The sequence below is a fragment of the Choloepus didactylus genome, chromosome 4, assembly GCF_015220235.1.
Source record: "Choloepus didactylus isolate mChoDid1 chromosome 4, mChoDid1.pri, whole genome shotgun sequence".
In the NCBI taxonomy this organism is placed as follows: domain Eukaryota; kingdom Metazoa; phylum Chordata; class Mammalia; order Pilosa; family Megalonychidae; genus Choloepus; species Choloepus didactylus.
In genome coordinates this window covers 89,515,249-89,531,356 of record NC_051310.1, presented here as the reverse complement: position 1 = coordinate 89,531,356, position 16,108 = coordinate 89,515,249, and the positions used below count along the sequence as shown (strand labels likewise).

Here is a 16,108-nt window from a genome sequence, read left to right as displayed (position 1 = left end):
GGAATGTAAATATATTAAAATTGTGTGCTTTCTCCATCCGCAAGTAATTAGGTAAGTCACACCTGCCTAAGGTTCATTTGCAGATACATTCTGACTCCTTTCTGAGTTTTATATCTTTCTCTTTTGGCAATTAACAGTCTCAGCTGAACTTTCTATGACTCACCTCAAAATGCCATATGCTCACAAAGGTTTGTGTATAGAAAAAAGCAGCTGATGCCTTAAGGAAAACATAAGCAAACAGTAAGTATACAAACACTACTGCTGGGCACGTTTGCCTAAGATTTATGTTCTCTCATGTGGCTTCCACCTCTTTTTGAAATAAACAGGTAAAAGTAAACTGATTTGAGATGACAGTTGCATTCAGACTAGGGTTTCTGGATCCAAAGAATAAAATGTATTATGAGATGATGAATCAGAGGTGTAACCGTTGTCATCCTAAGCAAAGGACGACATATCTAGCTATCACATATTAAGAGCAAAATTGTTATCTAGTGTTTGGAATGTAACACATGCATCAGATGAGAACTTAGTTGGCTCTAACACAATAAAACAAAGAGCATATGTACTTAAGTCTCCTTTTATTTCCTGGTCTTCACACTTCTTTTTCCTACAAACCCTCAACATTGGGTCAGTCCATCCATTGACATGCTAGACCTGGTGAATACTGCTGAGGAAAATTACCCATCCACATGGATTGAAGCAGCACAGATTAATGGTCTCCCTTATCACTGATCCTTAAGTCCATCTCTCCAACCCTTCTCTTCATCATAGGTCTGTTTTCACTCCCATTCCCTTCAATGACTGCTCTCTACTTTGATCATCTTCCTAAATCCTTCCCTCACCTCATCCTCCCTCAGTGGATAACCTCATATTACTCTATGCAGAAAACCAAGGCAATGGGGTGTGACTTCCCTCTGTCTTCTGCTTCCTATATCCACAAGTTTGTCTCTGTTTGCTTTGAAAGCCACCTTTTTCCCTTCAGTCTCAGCAGCAGAGGTTCCTCTATGATTATTCATCTTTAATCTATTCTGACTCCCATCTAGCTTCTCCAGGACATTTCATCATCAGTGGTTCCCAGTCTTGGTTGTGATTTCAATCCTACTTCTCTTGAAACTGGCTTCTGCTCCAGCCTAAGCTTTTAGAAGCTGTGCTGGTTTGAATCTATTATATCCCCAACAAAAGCCATGTTCTTTTAATCCAATCTTGTGGGTGCAGACTTATTATGGGTGGGATCTTTTGATTAGGTTGTTTCCATGGAGATGTGACCCACTCAACTGTGGGTGAGACCTTTTGATTCAATTATTTCCATGAAGGTGTGGCCCTGCCCATTCAAGGTGGGTCTTGATTAGTTTACTGGAATCCTTAAGAGAGCTCAGGGGCTGACCATACCCAGACACTTGGCGATGCAGACAGAAAGATGTTTGGAGATGCTAAGCTAAGAGATGAAGCCCAGAGCTTGCCCTGGAGAAGCTAAGAGAGGACCCCCAGATGCTTAGAGAGAAATGCCCGGAGAGTACAAGTAGGGTTGCACAGGAGCTGAGAGAGAGAAGCTAAGAGAGACAGAAGCCCAGACACATTTTGGAGAAAGCCATTTTGAAACCAGAACCTGAGAGCAAAGGACCAGCAGATGCCAGCCACATGCCTTCCCAGCTGACAGAGGTGTTCCAGATGCCATCAGCCTTTCTTTAGTGAAGGTATCCTCTTGTTGATGTCTTAGTTTAGATACTTCTATGGCCTTAGAACTATAAATTTGTAACCTAATAAATCCCCTTTATAAAAACTAATCCATTTCTCATATTTTGCAGCTTCAGCAAACCAGAACAGAAGCTTACTCAAATAAGCAAATAATTAATTATTTAAAATAAATAAGTGAATAAAAAGCCAACATACTCCTCCCTCAATCCTAAATCCTCTCTAATAATTCCCAAATGGTCTCTTTTCCTTCACAATCAGATTCCTCAGAAGACTATATCCATTGTCTTCTTTCCCACCAGCCAAATTTCCCTGACCAAGGAAATTAATCACCTAATCCTCAACTTACCTGGCCTCATTGCAATGTTTGGCAACTGTATTTATGTTGCAGAATAAACTGTAAATGTTCCTCCATGCCCTTCTCTATATATCCTCCTATTTCAAAGAAAATACATAAATAAAAAAGAATTTACAAAACTGTTTTTTCACCTGCAATCGTAACTAGTGTCACTCAACAGTTCTATATTTTTTATTTCACAAGGGGGCAGGGAAATATCTTGTTAATAGTATCCATTACTCACATAAGACAGAACTCTGCTGTCTTGAATAAAAAGAAAAAAGTATTCACCATGACTAAATGTGTCAGCTTCCTAACTAATGATAAGGATAACAACTATGGCACTGGTTGATGGAGAGAAATGAATGGGAATTGGAGCATCCATCTGCCCATCCATGGGGTCACAAATGGACTCCTCTCATTTGGACCTAATAAAGCTCTTTAGCACCCATCTAATATCTTATGTAATCAAGTCTGGAAGATACAGGAAGGGTACAGAAGGCAGAAACTCCTCCTCAAGTGAGAAAGCCTGGGATTTACTGAAGGAGAGAATGCGGTCCTGGATTTGGGGACTTGAGAGGAGATTTGGGAGAAATTCAGAAGGAATTAAGAGGTGAGATTTGAAGAAAAAGGATCGTTCTGGTGAGGCAACATCCTTTCAAAGCTCTAAATCCATACGTGCATCCCCTGTGGATGCAAGAGAGCAATTAAACCAGATAAAACAGCAGAATCTGTTCCCTTGCCCTGTTCCACTCTGTGAGGTCAATGTGACCCATTAGAAAACATGTCCACTGTGGTCCAGTATTTTGTCTGGTGAAAACAAACCAGGAGATATTAAGAAAAGGGACATTAACTGCTTGGTGCTTCTCTTGTCACAGCTGGGAGACAGCCATTTAGGCAGAACTTGGGCTGTGGGACTGGCAGACTCCATGGCATAAGGATGCCAGCTGGCAACAGAGGCAATAACTGCAGGTGTGAAACCTGATTCCTCACCATGTAGGTTGGCAAGGAACAGAAAAGGAGAGCCCCTGCCAAGCCTGTGTTCATCTTTAATTCAAGCCCAGAACCATCTCATGAGCTCCAGATAGATCTACCTGTCCAACTGCAGGCTCTAAACTTCCCACACGCTCTCCCAGGACCTCAAACATTACCCATTGCCATAGTTTCCCAGGCTGCTAACAAAGTACCCCAAACTAGTATCTTAAAACAACAGAAATTTATTGTTTCACCACTCTGGTGGCCAGAAGTCCAAAATTGAGGTATCAGTAGAGCCATGTTCCCTCTGAAACCTGTAGGGGAGAATCCTTCCTTACCTCTTACTGGCTTCTGGTGGTTTGCTGGCAAACCTTGGTGCCCCTTGGCTTTTAGCTGTAGCACTTCAGTCTCTGCCTCCACTGTCAAATGGCCTTTTCCCTTCATGTGTCTCTGTCTCTGTGTGTCTTACCCTCTTCTTATAAGGACTTTGGCCATATTGGATTAGGGGCTAAACCTAATCCAGAATGACCTCATCTTAATTTAACTTATGTCATCTGCAATGACCCTATTCCAAAGACTGAAATAGTGAGGGTTTCTTCAGGGATACAATTCAACCCATAACACCCATCTAATAGTAATTCATTTGCCCTATCCCAAAATCTCACTCCTCCTGCTGAATTTAGAGATTTGGAAAATGATACCACTATCTATTCTTCACCCATGAATGTCATCTGCAATTTCTCCCATTTCCTTACCCAAACATTTCTCATACACGCTTCTTCCTCTGTATCCCCGTTTATACTCATTATCTCCTGTTCATACTATTAGTGATCTCCCTACCTCTTTCTTTAGAGTTCTAACCCTCCAATCTATCCTGCCCACTGGAGACAGAGTAATATTTCTAAAGACCCAATGATCAATAATGTATTTTAATCCAAAGTTCATTAAAGGTTCCTCACTGACTATAGGCTAAAATCAGCACTTCTTAGTCCCATCTACAATGCCCTCCAAGATCTGTCCTCTCCTTACTTCTCCAACATCATTTCTTGCTACTCTCTCCCTGGCCCTCTCTACTCCAGTCACCCCAGTTTCCTTTCCATTCCTGAAACATGCTTGTTCCTGATATTTGGTCTCACACATGCTGTTCCCTCTGCCTATAACTGGACTTTCCACCCTCCACCCCCACTCCTCACATGGTGACTTCTCACTGAGCACTGGCTTAAATGTTATCTCTTCAAACAGATAACACAGAGGCCAGCCTTATCTAAATGTGTTACATCTGCCACTTATTCTCTATCACTAAAACCTATTTGTTTTCCTTATGGCTACTATTACTTTCTGTGATTAACTTAATTGTTTATTGATTTATTGACTATCTCCTCTTAGTCTGAAAGCTCCAAAAGGTTAGGAACCAACTCTATATACTTAATACCTGATGTAGACCCCAGCACCTAGTAGATATTCAAGACAAATTGGCTGAATAAACGATTAATGAACTGTGCCAGTTTGGATGTATTATGCCCCCCAAAACATCATGTTCTTTAATGCAATCTTGTGGGGGCAAATGTATTAGTGCTGATTAGGTTAGAATCCTTTGATTCGATTATTTCCATGGAGGTGTGGCCCCGCCCATTCAGCATGGGTCTTGATTTAATCATTGGAGTCCTATATAAGGGCTCAGACAAAAGGAGCTCAGTGCTGCAGCTTAGAGAGACATTTTGGAGATGGTCTTTGAAAATAGACTTTTGCTAGTCCAGAGTTTGCTCTGGAGAATCTAAGAGAGGACAAATGCCCGAAGAGCAGCACTTTGAAGAACTCACAGGAGCTGAGAGTGGAGCTGGAACACAAACCGGGATCAGCAGACGCCAGCTACGTGCCTTCCCAGCTAACAGAGATTTTCTGGACTCCATTAGCCTTCCCTCAGTGAAGGTATACTCATGTTGATGCCTTAATTTGGACATTTTCATGGCCTTCAGACTATAAAGCTGTAACCAAATAAACCCCCTTTATAAAAGCCAATCCATTTCCGGTATTTTGAATAATGGTAGCATTAGCAAACCAGAACATGAGTTAATGAATGAATGAAGGCTATGAGATGTCCACGGCTGCCTCACACCAGTGTACCTTTGCTCACTATGATCCCTCAGCCTAGAGAAGGCCCTTTATCTACTCTGCCACCCTGGGGAGCACCTGAACAGCCCATGTATTAGCTCAAGTCTTATCCGACACCCTGCCTTTCCTTCCAGAAACAGTTTCCAACTTCCTCCTTTATGCCTCATCTCTATTTTGTACAGACTTCTATCACAGTACTTAGAATATGTGAATTTACTATTTGTGTGTCTTCTAAGAAAACTCATTAATTCCTCAAGGATGGGGACTCTGTCTTATTCATCTCTGTATTCCTAGCACATAGCCCCATGTCTGACCCTAAATAAGCACATTATAATTATTTTTTAATTAGCAAATGAATGATGGAATACGACCTGCTTATGATTCTGTTTTTCTTATATCACAGGATATCCCACTGTAGAAATCATCACATGCTTCTCTCTGTGCACATCACCATCCATTAACCAGGATGCTGAGATGTACAAGGGTGCACAAATAGGTTAGCACCTAGTAAATTATACTCCTTCTGAAAAGCAGGAGATGTTGGACTGCTCAGGGAAAAGGAGAAACCCAATGAAGAGAGATCAGTAGTGAGTCCATTAAGTTGGCAAAATACTGTGCAAAATGTTGTGCAACAGTAGTCCAAGACATGCATAGAGTTAAAGGATTAGTTTCAGAGGTCACACTGACAGTGGTGAATACAGACTGCCAAGCAAGGTGGAGTCAGAGGCATAAGCCTATTAGTGATTAATTTTATACTTGGATAAGGAGTATCACTATTTTACTCAGAGACCCAAACATAGTTAGCACAAAGGTCCCAGTAGGGTTTAGCAGTGGAATTTATTTATCTTTCAAAGCCCTTGCCTCTAGTCAGATTAACCCTAACATCTGTCAATCAACCGATTCTCCTAACAGTGAATAGAACAGAGCTCTATCATATGGATCTTTAACATAACACTTGGCAATACTGAGGCTCACACAGTCATTTTAAAATAAAGTGAGTTGATCTGATTTTTTTCCAGCATGGCACCTAGTTAACATGCTTTATATAAATTGATAATGTTATTCAAGTGTTTACTTAACTATGGGAAAGTCAAGCACTTTATTGTTGCTAAAGCTATTTGGCATAAACTACTTTCTTGAGCTCCACAGCCACCTTGAGAATAAGGAATGACAAATATTCATCAAACATTTCTTCCATTTCTGGCAACATGGTATATGGAATACCCTTATTCAATCTCTCCACAGAAGCAATTGAAATGGTGGATAAAATGCAAAGCATCATCAAGCTGGCCTGCAAAATCAGGAACTATGCTATGTTCCAAAACAAAGTAAAACCAGAAAACTTTGGGAATAACTGAGTATCAAGGCCATCTTTGACCCTGAGAGTTTCCTGTCAAGCCTTAGAGAACGTGAGTTACTGCTTTGACAACTACCCAGGGTCCAGGAGACAGGAGGGGCACAAAGTGGGGTATTTAATAGAAGACAACCACAAAAAGTTGATACCCCAAAGGGCTACACACATAGCACAAAAGTGAACCAGACACAAAACCCTTCTTGAAGAAAGGGAAAGCAAGGAAACTTACTTTACTTACATTAGTGCTACTCTGGAAAAGTATAGCCATGTATATCCTCAAGTTGCTTTGCAGTCTAAATTCACTACTCATGTGGCTCAAAAGCCATCATGCCAAGGATTTAACTTAAAGTAGACCCACATTAACTTTGCTAGGTGACTGACAGAAGAAATTCTCTCAAGAGGAGCATAACCTTGACCCAACGTCAACCCAGGTTACAGTGTTCCCACAGATGCACTTCCCCAGGGCATCTTAATATCAGTATTCATAAAGCATACTAGAAAAAGATACTACAAATGAACACCAGCATAAACAACTGGCATAAAAAAACATAGAACTGCAAAGACATAAGCTATTGGAAAGACAATACCAGGCAAATACTAAACCAAAGAAAATTAGGAGTAGAAATATTAATGCCAGTCAAAATTCTCCTTAAGACACTTTAGATTAAAATGATAGGCACATTACGTGTGTGTGTGTGTGTGTGTGTGTGTGTGTGTGTGTGTGTGTGTAATGAAAATGTTCCACCTAATTAGGAAGATACACTATATATTTCTAAATTTATATGCACCTAACAACATAGCCTCAATATATGTAAAGCAAAATATGTTAACCAAACAAGGAAAAATGAACAATCTATCATTGTGGTGGACATTTTTATTACAATGCTCTCAAATATTGATAAGTCAAATAGTCAATAAAGGAGTTTATTAATGATAAAGAAGATTCATAAAGCACAAATAACATGTTTGAGCTAAAGCACATATACAGAACAATGCATCCACTGGTTGCAGAACACACATTCCTTTCATGTACACATGAAATAGCTACAAAAATTAAACATACACTAGGCCATAAAGATAGCCTTGGTCATTATCAGAGCGTGTGTCACAATCAGATGGTATTCTCTATTCATAATAAAATTAATTTTAAATCAATATAAAAACAACTAGAAAAATTCCATATATTTGAAAACTTTTAAAGAAACTAGTGAACAATTCATGGGTCAAGAAGAATTATAATGGGATATTAGAAAAAATTTAGTTCTGACAGATAATTAAAATACCACACAGAAATGCCAGTGGTATAGCACTAAAATAGTATAGGGAAATGTATGGCCTTAAATGGTTATATAATGCATAAAATAAAAATATTAAAAATGAAAAAGGACACATAACTTCTAAAGCTGATTATTTCAAACTGATTAATTAAAGGAAATCAATGTTATACCAACAATTTTGAAAACGTAGATGAAACAGAAATATTACAGGATTAAAAGTCAGCTTACCAAACTGTTTCTAAAAAAACATTGGCTCAATAAAGGAATTGAATCAACAGGTTACAAACTTCTCACAAGAAAACAACAAACTCAAGGAAGCCTAGGGGCATAGTGTCCCAAACATATGAGGAAGAGGTCATTCCAGTAATCTACAACCTCTTCATCAAATAGGGAAGAAATAAAGGATATGCTCACAACTCATTTTAAGGGACAAGTACAACCTTGATACCAAAATCAGATAAAGACAGTGCAAGAAAGGAAAATTGCAAAGCTCTCACAACCAAATAAAATAAAATAAGAACAAATTGAATCAAACAATGTATAAAAAAGATAATATATAATGACAAATTGGTTTATCCCAGGACTGCAAGTTTAGTTTGATATTAGAAAATCAATTAATGTGATTTATCTCAATAACAGATTAAATGAGAAAAAAGATCTGATAATCATAATTGATGAGCAAAGAAGTATCCAATCAAGTTCAATATTCCTTCATGTTAAAAACTTTGAGAAATGAAATGCACACACACACACACACACACACACACACAAACCCCTACAGTACACATCATACTTAATGGTAAAATGTTGAAAGCATTTCTTTTAAGATTAGGAACAATACAAACATACCCTCTATCACCATTTCTAGTAAATATTATTCTGAAAGTTCAAGTCAATTCCATAAAAACTAGAAAAATAAATAAAGATTTAACACTTAGAAAGGAAAGAAAGAAAACTATCATTTGCAGATGACATGATTATCCACATACAAAGTCCTAAAGAATCTGCAGAAAAATTACTAAAATATAAAAAATACTCAAGTAATTTTCTAAATACAAAAATGACGTGGAAAAATCAATTTCATTTCTATATACCAACAATAATCTTTAAAAGGATTTTTTAAGAATATAACATTTAAAATAGTCCATAAGTTTACATATTATCCAAAAATAAAATTGATGTGGAAACAAGGTGTTTATCAAAAAAAATAAATAAATAAAGTAAAATGTTATGAAGACTATTGAAGAATCCCAAGGTAAAATATTTACTTGGAAACTCTTGGATAGGAGCATTCAGTTCACAGAAATATTAAAATTTTCCCTGATACATAAATTCAATAAAATTTATTGAATTTTGTGTTTTATTGTATTTTGAAACATGATAAGCTGATACAAAAATTAATTTGGAAATGAAAATGGTCAAAAATAGAGGTGATGTCATCAACACGGAGATGAAAACAGCTACTGAAAACTCCTCTCCAGAGATTCAATGAAGAAAAAGACAATTCTGAATTGTTTTTAACTCTGGTAGAGGATATAGACTGGAGAAGGACCCAGCAGATGCAGAATTGAATAAAGAGAAGAAACACCAGGTAGGAATCTTCCATCGCAGACCAGCGAGTCCTCTCCCAACTCCCTCACTTGGTCTCCATGTGGGAAAGGCACAGAAACAGCAGACAGGAACTCTCCCACCAGGCACACAGATTTTAAAATCTCTCATAGCAGTGAGACATACCCCCACTGTTTGAAAACCCAGGGGACAGGGGAGGACAATTCAAGGACCAGGTCAGTAAGGGATAAAGAGACTGAGAAAATGTGGACAGAGACTGTGTTTCCAGCTCTGGGTCTGAAAGCCCTATCCCCACCCTTGAGGGAAGCAGTGGCAAGTGGCCATTTCCTTGCCTTGGGGATGGCTGGAGTACTAGGTCAGCTGAGGGAGTACTATGCCACAGGTGTAGCCCCACATGGAGCCAGATTTTGGCTGGCAAAATGAAGGCATAGGAATCCTGCAGTTTCAGCTCACCTGTGTAGATGCACCTTGTGCTTGGAGGCAAAGCAGCCTCTGAGGATGATTAAATCGCCACACAGTGCCATCTGCTGGACAGTCCAGAAAGTGCAAGGGGACTCAGACCCTTTACTAGATAGACCACAGGAGCTGGCCTACATGTCCTGCACAGAAACCCAGTCTAGTTTTGGCTAAGAAATCCCATCAACCCAACTGTCAAAGCAGGGATCTAAAACAAACCCAGGTCTTGCTGACTGGCAGAAAGCAGAGAACCACTGGAAGCCAGTAGATCTATATTACCACACATAGTGAATTTGCTGGGGTGCTCAGTGCCTATCTCCCATCCCTGTGTCAGGCCACAGTGGGTACCTGATTTTGAGGGGAGGACTGGGAGGCAGAACCAATCTGACAACTGGCCAGTGAGAGAAACAAAGAAATATAAGATCAAAGAAAACCAACGAAAAAAACCCAATGCAAAAGAGAGAAAACAACAATAAACTAATCAAGAAAATCAGATGCCTAGACAGCAAAAAAACACAAGCCACACCAGGAAACAAGAAGATTTGGCCCAAAGGAACAAACTAACACCTCAACTGACATTTGAGAGTTGAAACAATTAAAGATGTTCAAACAAATCTTCTAAATCAAATCAACGAGTTGAATGAAAATGTAACAAAAGAGATGAAGGATATAAAGAAGACACTGCATAACCATAAGGAAGAATTCGTAAGCTTGAAAAAACAAATGGCAGAACTTATGGGAATGAAAGGCACAATCAAAGAGATGAAAAATACAATAGAGACATACAACAGCAGGCTTGGAGTGGCAGAAGAAAGGATTACTGAACTAGAAGACAGGTCATCTGAAATCCTACACACAAAAAAGCAGAACATTGGTGTTCTTGTCTGACCTTTTTTATTGTATTTTAATTTTTATTTTTTTCTTTTGTGGCATTTTAGTTGTCATTTTCTTTTTCTTTTTTTTTTTTTCTTTTTTTTTTTTTTTTTTTTTTTTGCCTCTTCCTCTTTCTTTGTGGAAGAAATGGAAATGTCCTCATATAGATAGTGGTGAATGCTTAACTAGGTGATTATACAGGGAACCACTGATTGTTTACTTAGGGGGGAATGTATGGTGTGTGAATAAAACCATCTAAAAAATAAACAGAGGGATACAATTGCTGGAGAAAATGTGGAGAGAGGGATGTACCTAATCATTGTTGGTGGGGAAGTAGAATGGTGCAGTCCATCTGGAAGGCAGTGTAGTGGTTCCACAGGAAGTGAAGCATGGGGTTGTCATATGGTCCTGCAACCCTGTTACTGGAGATATACTTGGAAGAACTGAAAAGAGGGACACGAATGGACATTTGCACAGTGGGGTTTATGGTGGCAGTATTTATGACTCGCAGTGGATGGAGGTGGCCTAAGGGCACATCAACTGATGAACGGAATGGTGAACTGTGGGGTATACATAATGGAATATTAAGCTGCTACAAGAAGGAATGAAGTTGTGAAGTAAGCAACTAGGTTACTTAACGTTGAGAACAGTATGTTGCATGAAATAAACCAGAAATGAAAAGACAAACATTATAATGCCTCACTAATACAGACTAACTATACTATGCAAACTCTGAGAATTGAATCTGAGAGCATAGGTTATCAAGGGATGGCTCATTATAAAGCTTCCCAGATTGTAAACTCTTACAGCAGTTACATCTACTCCCGAGTTGTAAGGGTTATTTCTAAATTCAGAGATGCTGAGCTATTTGTGTATAGCCTGGTCAGTCCCTTGAACTTTGGGTATCTGTGTGATGCCTAAGACTCAGAGCCAGAGTCTGGCAGCTATGAATTTCAGCATTACCCCATACAGCAAATATTAAAGAGTCTGAAAAAGAGATCAGACTTCAGTTAGAGATATGAACAAAATGGAGTTGGTTAGGACTAAGGTAAATCAGACTAAAGGGTAAAGGATGATATTGACAGAGTTTTAAAACTTCAACTTCTGTGTGAGACCAAAGGAAGAGATATTTACTAGGTGCAAAGTCTGTATTTTTGTAGCACACTATATAATTTAACTTGTATGGTCAGTTTATTCAAACACCATAATTACATGGAACTTTGAATAAGGAGTAAAATCTAGTGGTTTGTACAGGTTAGTGTGAAGCCCAGACACATCTCAGAGTAATTGGGGCAAAGAATAAAAACGTATTTGCAAAGCCCCTTTGAGGGACTGGGGGAAAATGAGGAAATAGTAAACTTCCCCACCTGGGGAATTACTGATAGTCTCACAAGCATTGGGAACTACCAATTTAGAAGACTGAGCCCTTGATTTTGGGGCTTGCCCTTACGAAGTTTGTTACTGCAAAAGAGAGGCTAATCCTACTTAAAAGTGAGCCTAAGAGTCACCCCCAGAGAACTTCTTTTGTTGCTCAGCTGTGGCCTCTCTCTCTCAGCCAACTTTTCAGGGAAACTCACTGCTCTCTCAGCTACATGGGACATGACTCCCATGGGTGCAAATCTCCTTGGCAATGTGGGACATCACTCCCAGGTATGAGCTTGGCCTTGGCATAGTGGGATTGAAAAAGCCTTCTTGACCAAAAAGGGGAAGAGAAATGAAGCAAAATAAAGTTTCAGTGGCTGAGAGATTTCAAATAGTGTCGAGAGGTCATTCTGGAGGTTATTCTTATGCATTATACAATTATCCCTTTTTAGTTTTTAGTGTATTGGAATAGCTAGAAGGAAATCCTGAAACTGCTGAACTGCAACCCAATAGCCTTGATTCGGGAAGATGACTGTATAACCATATAGCTTTACATGGTGTGACCATGTAATTGTGAAAACCTGGTGGCTCCCCCTCCCTTTATTGAGTACACGGACAGATGAGTAGAAACTGATTACAAAAAGTAAATGAATAATAGGGAGGAATGGGGAAGCGTATGGGATATTTTGGGTGTCCTTTTTACTTTAACTTTTATTATTATTCGTTTTTGTGTGGTAATAAAAATGTTCAAAAATTGATTGTGGTGATGAATGCACAATTATATAATGGTACTGTGAACAACTGATTGTACACTGTGGGTGACTGTATGGTTTGTGACTATATATCAATAAAATTTAACTTTTTTAAAAAAAGTCAAAACTATTTAAAATACTCCTGAGAAGCAAAAACAGTACAGAACTTCTCTACCAGATATCAATATGTATTTAAAGTGATTGAGATAGTGTGAATCAGAATTAAAATACCAAAATCAGACCCATATGCCTATAAAATTTTTATTTATATCAGAACTGGCAGTGCATGAAAGTGGGGCAAAGAATGGACCATTCAATATGGAATGTGGGAAAAGACAAACAAATAGCAAAATGGGCAAAAAAAATTGAACAGACACTTCACAAAAGTGTTTGTAAAAATTTAAAAAAGAATAAGAAATAAATAAAATAGAAAATAATGGTAATAACCTCAATTTCCATCAGTAGAGGAATGGTTGTATAAATTATGATACATTTATATGATGGACTGCTTTGAAGGAATAAGGTAGAAGTAGATGTACTACCATAGAAAAATGTTTATGACATAAAATGTTTAGACATGAAAGCAAGGTCTGGAATGATTTGTGTACTATTATCCCATTTCCATAAAACCAAAAAAGATGAATGTATCTGTCACTATGCAAGTATCCAAATTGATACACAAGAATTTTAATAGTAATTGCTTCTGAAGAGTGGAAATGGGAGGTCAGGTGACAAGGGAAAAAAGAAGAAGAAATCAATCCAGACAGCCAAAGAAACACTGGAAAAGTTGTTCAACCTCATTTAAAAGCAGAGAAATGCCAATTAAAACTACAATAAGATATCATCACATATTCATCAACTGGCAAAAAATTAGAAAGTTTGGCAAAGACAAGTATTAGCCAGGATGTGGAGCAATAGTAGCTCTCATCTACAACTGGTAGGAAGATAATTTTGTATAACCACCAGAAGTAACCAGTTTTTTATTTCCCACTAAAGTTAAGCATCACATATTTCTAGATCCTTATTCCTTTTCTAGATATATACAGTTCAGAATGTTCACTGCAACCACTGTTTGTACCAGCAAATATTCAGGAACAATCCAAATATTATCAATAGTAGAATGAATAAGTAAATGTAAGCATGTTCATACAATGACATATTACATAGCTGTGAAAACAAATTGTAGCAATAATTACCAAAAAAATAAATAAATGGCCCAACCGGCAGCTTAGCCTGTCAGGAACGAAAGGGGAATTGAAACAGAAGTTATGACTTGGAAAATGCAACCTGACTGCAAGAAAGATAAACAGTGCCAGACTGAGTTGTGATGTACCTCACAGACCAAGATCAAACTCTTTTAAAACCAGTTTATTGAGATCCATATATTCCAAGATAAATCCACAGGTAAATTGATCTAAAAGAGTCTTTTGGACTCATGCGTTCTAAAGATAAGACCACTGGTTATTTCAGCAACTCCTTGGTTTACAAATTTTGACCAACCCCTGCCAAGGCAATCTATGACCAACTTTAGCCCCCAAGCCCTATAAATATATTTCCTTAACTTCCCTTTTGAGATGCCCAATGATTTCCCATGGTGTGCATTCTCTCCTGCCACAGCAAGTTGATAAATCTAACTTTGTTTGACTACAGGTGTCTCCCTGGTGGTCTTTGAGTCTTGAGCTTTACCAATTGCTATATACATCTAGATCGATGGAACTCCAAACACATTATTGAGTAAAAGATGCTTGTCAACGGAGAGTATTACAGTATGGTTTCAATAATTAAAATATCAGAGACAAAATCAACTCATTTATTGTTTAAACATATATATGTCTTTAAATCATAAGGAAACACAAGGAAATAACACCAAATTCTGAGGGAAAGAGAGGGATAATGGGACCTGGAGGGACACACAGAGGACTCCTTAAGTCCTGGTATTATCCTATTTTATTTTAACATGGGTGGTAGGTAAAGAGGTGTTATCTTTTGTACTATAAAAGATATTACAGTCTCTTTAGTACATATGGTATAGTTCACATTAAACAAAAATTAAAGGATCTCCAAATGAGAAAACTGGGCTAACACTGACTGGATGGGAGAGCTTTGTGCACTACTGTATCTCCAAGGCCTAGAACAGAACAATTCATGAAACGATGCACAAAACATGTTTGTTGGACAAATGAAGAAGCTGGGAGGGACCTCAGCACCCATTTATTCTCTCAACTTGGGATACCATATACATGAACTATAAGTCCCAGGATTAAGTCTGTTGTCAATGCTATCACCAAGGATCTATAATCCTCTATTTCAAGGTTTGGAAATGACAGCCTATGCGCCAAATCCAGCCCATCTCCTGTTTCTGTAAATAAATCTTTATTGGAACAAAACCATGCCCATTCATTTATATATTGTCTGTGGTTAGTTTTATTGTACAACAGCAGCACAGTTGAGTGACTGGGACAGAGACCATCTGGCCCCGAAGCCTGAAACATTTACTATCTGGCTCTTCACAGAAAAAGTTTGCTGATCTCCACTCTGTTTTGTTATGAATAGCAACTCAATCCTCTTCTCAAACCCAGTGTGTGACTAGTATCACAGCCCATGGCACGTACCTTAACCTCCTGAAGTTTTAATTTCCTCATGCTACATGTAGTTCATCCTCCCAAGAGAGTTGTGCAGATTCATCAGTCATGATGCCTGAAAGGGAACACTGCTCACAAGTGTTGCTAATTTCCATCCCTAATTTCCCTGACAGTGTTTGAAAACAATTCTCCTTCTCTCTCATTGCTTCTTTATTTATCTCTCTCTTGTTCTTTATCGAGGAAATCTCTGTGTAAGGAGGATATTGTTTTCTTTATTTTTCTAAAAGCCCATCTGCTCTCTTGCCACCTAATTCCCACCTCAAGTTATCACCCTCTGTTTGTGACATCATGCTAAGTTGTTATGGAAACAGATGAGCTAGAAAATAGGTTGATTTAATGTGTTTTGTGGACACTTCTCTTCCCTTAAAAAAATACTGATAGCCTGAATTCATGCAAATCTCCTTGGAAATAAAAAATGGACAGGAGGGAGAAGTAGAAAACAGATGACAGGCAAAGGTACTAAAATGTATGTTTATAAATATTGTGAAGGAACATGGCAACAGTGAAGATGCCAGATTGGTGGCCCTGGAGGCTGATGTCTTCTGCTTATCCACAGGACAGCTCACAGCCCTGCAAGCCCCACTACAGCTTTCACCATCATCCCACACAGGGATAATCTCTCAGGACTGCATCATCCTGGCAGGACTCAGTCTCTCCCTCTGAGGGAAAAACAGGGAGCAAGGATCAGGACCCAGGACCCAACTGAG

At 38.5% G+C, this 16,108-nt stretch overlaps 1 protein-coding gene across 1 annotated transcript in view; it reads right to left on the bottom strand.

Annotated features, from left to right (window-relative positions):
• AGBL1 (ATP/GTP binding protein like 1) overlaps nt 1-16,108 on the bottom strand; it is a 1,004,372-nt gene that overhangs the window by 591,118 nt on the left and 397,146 nt on the right. The window lies entirely within an intron of this gene.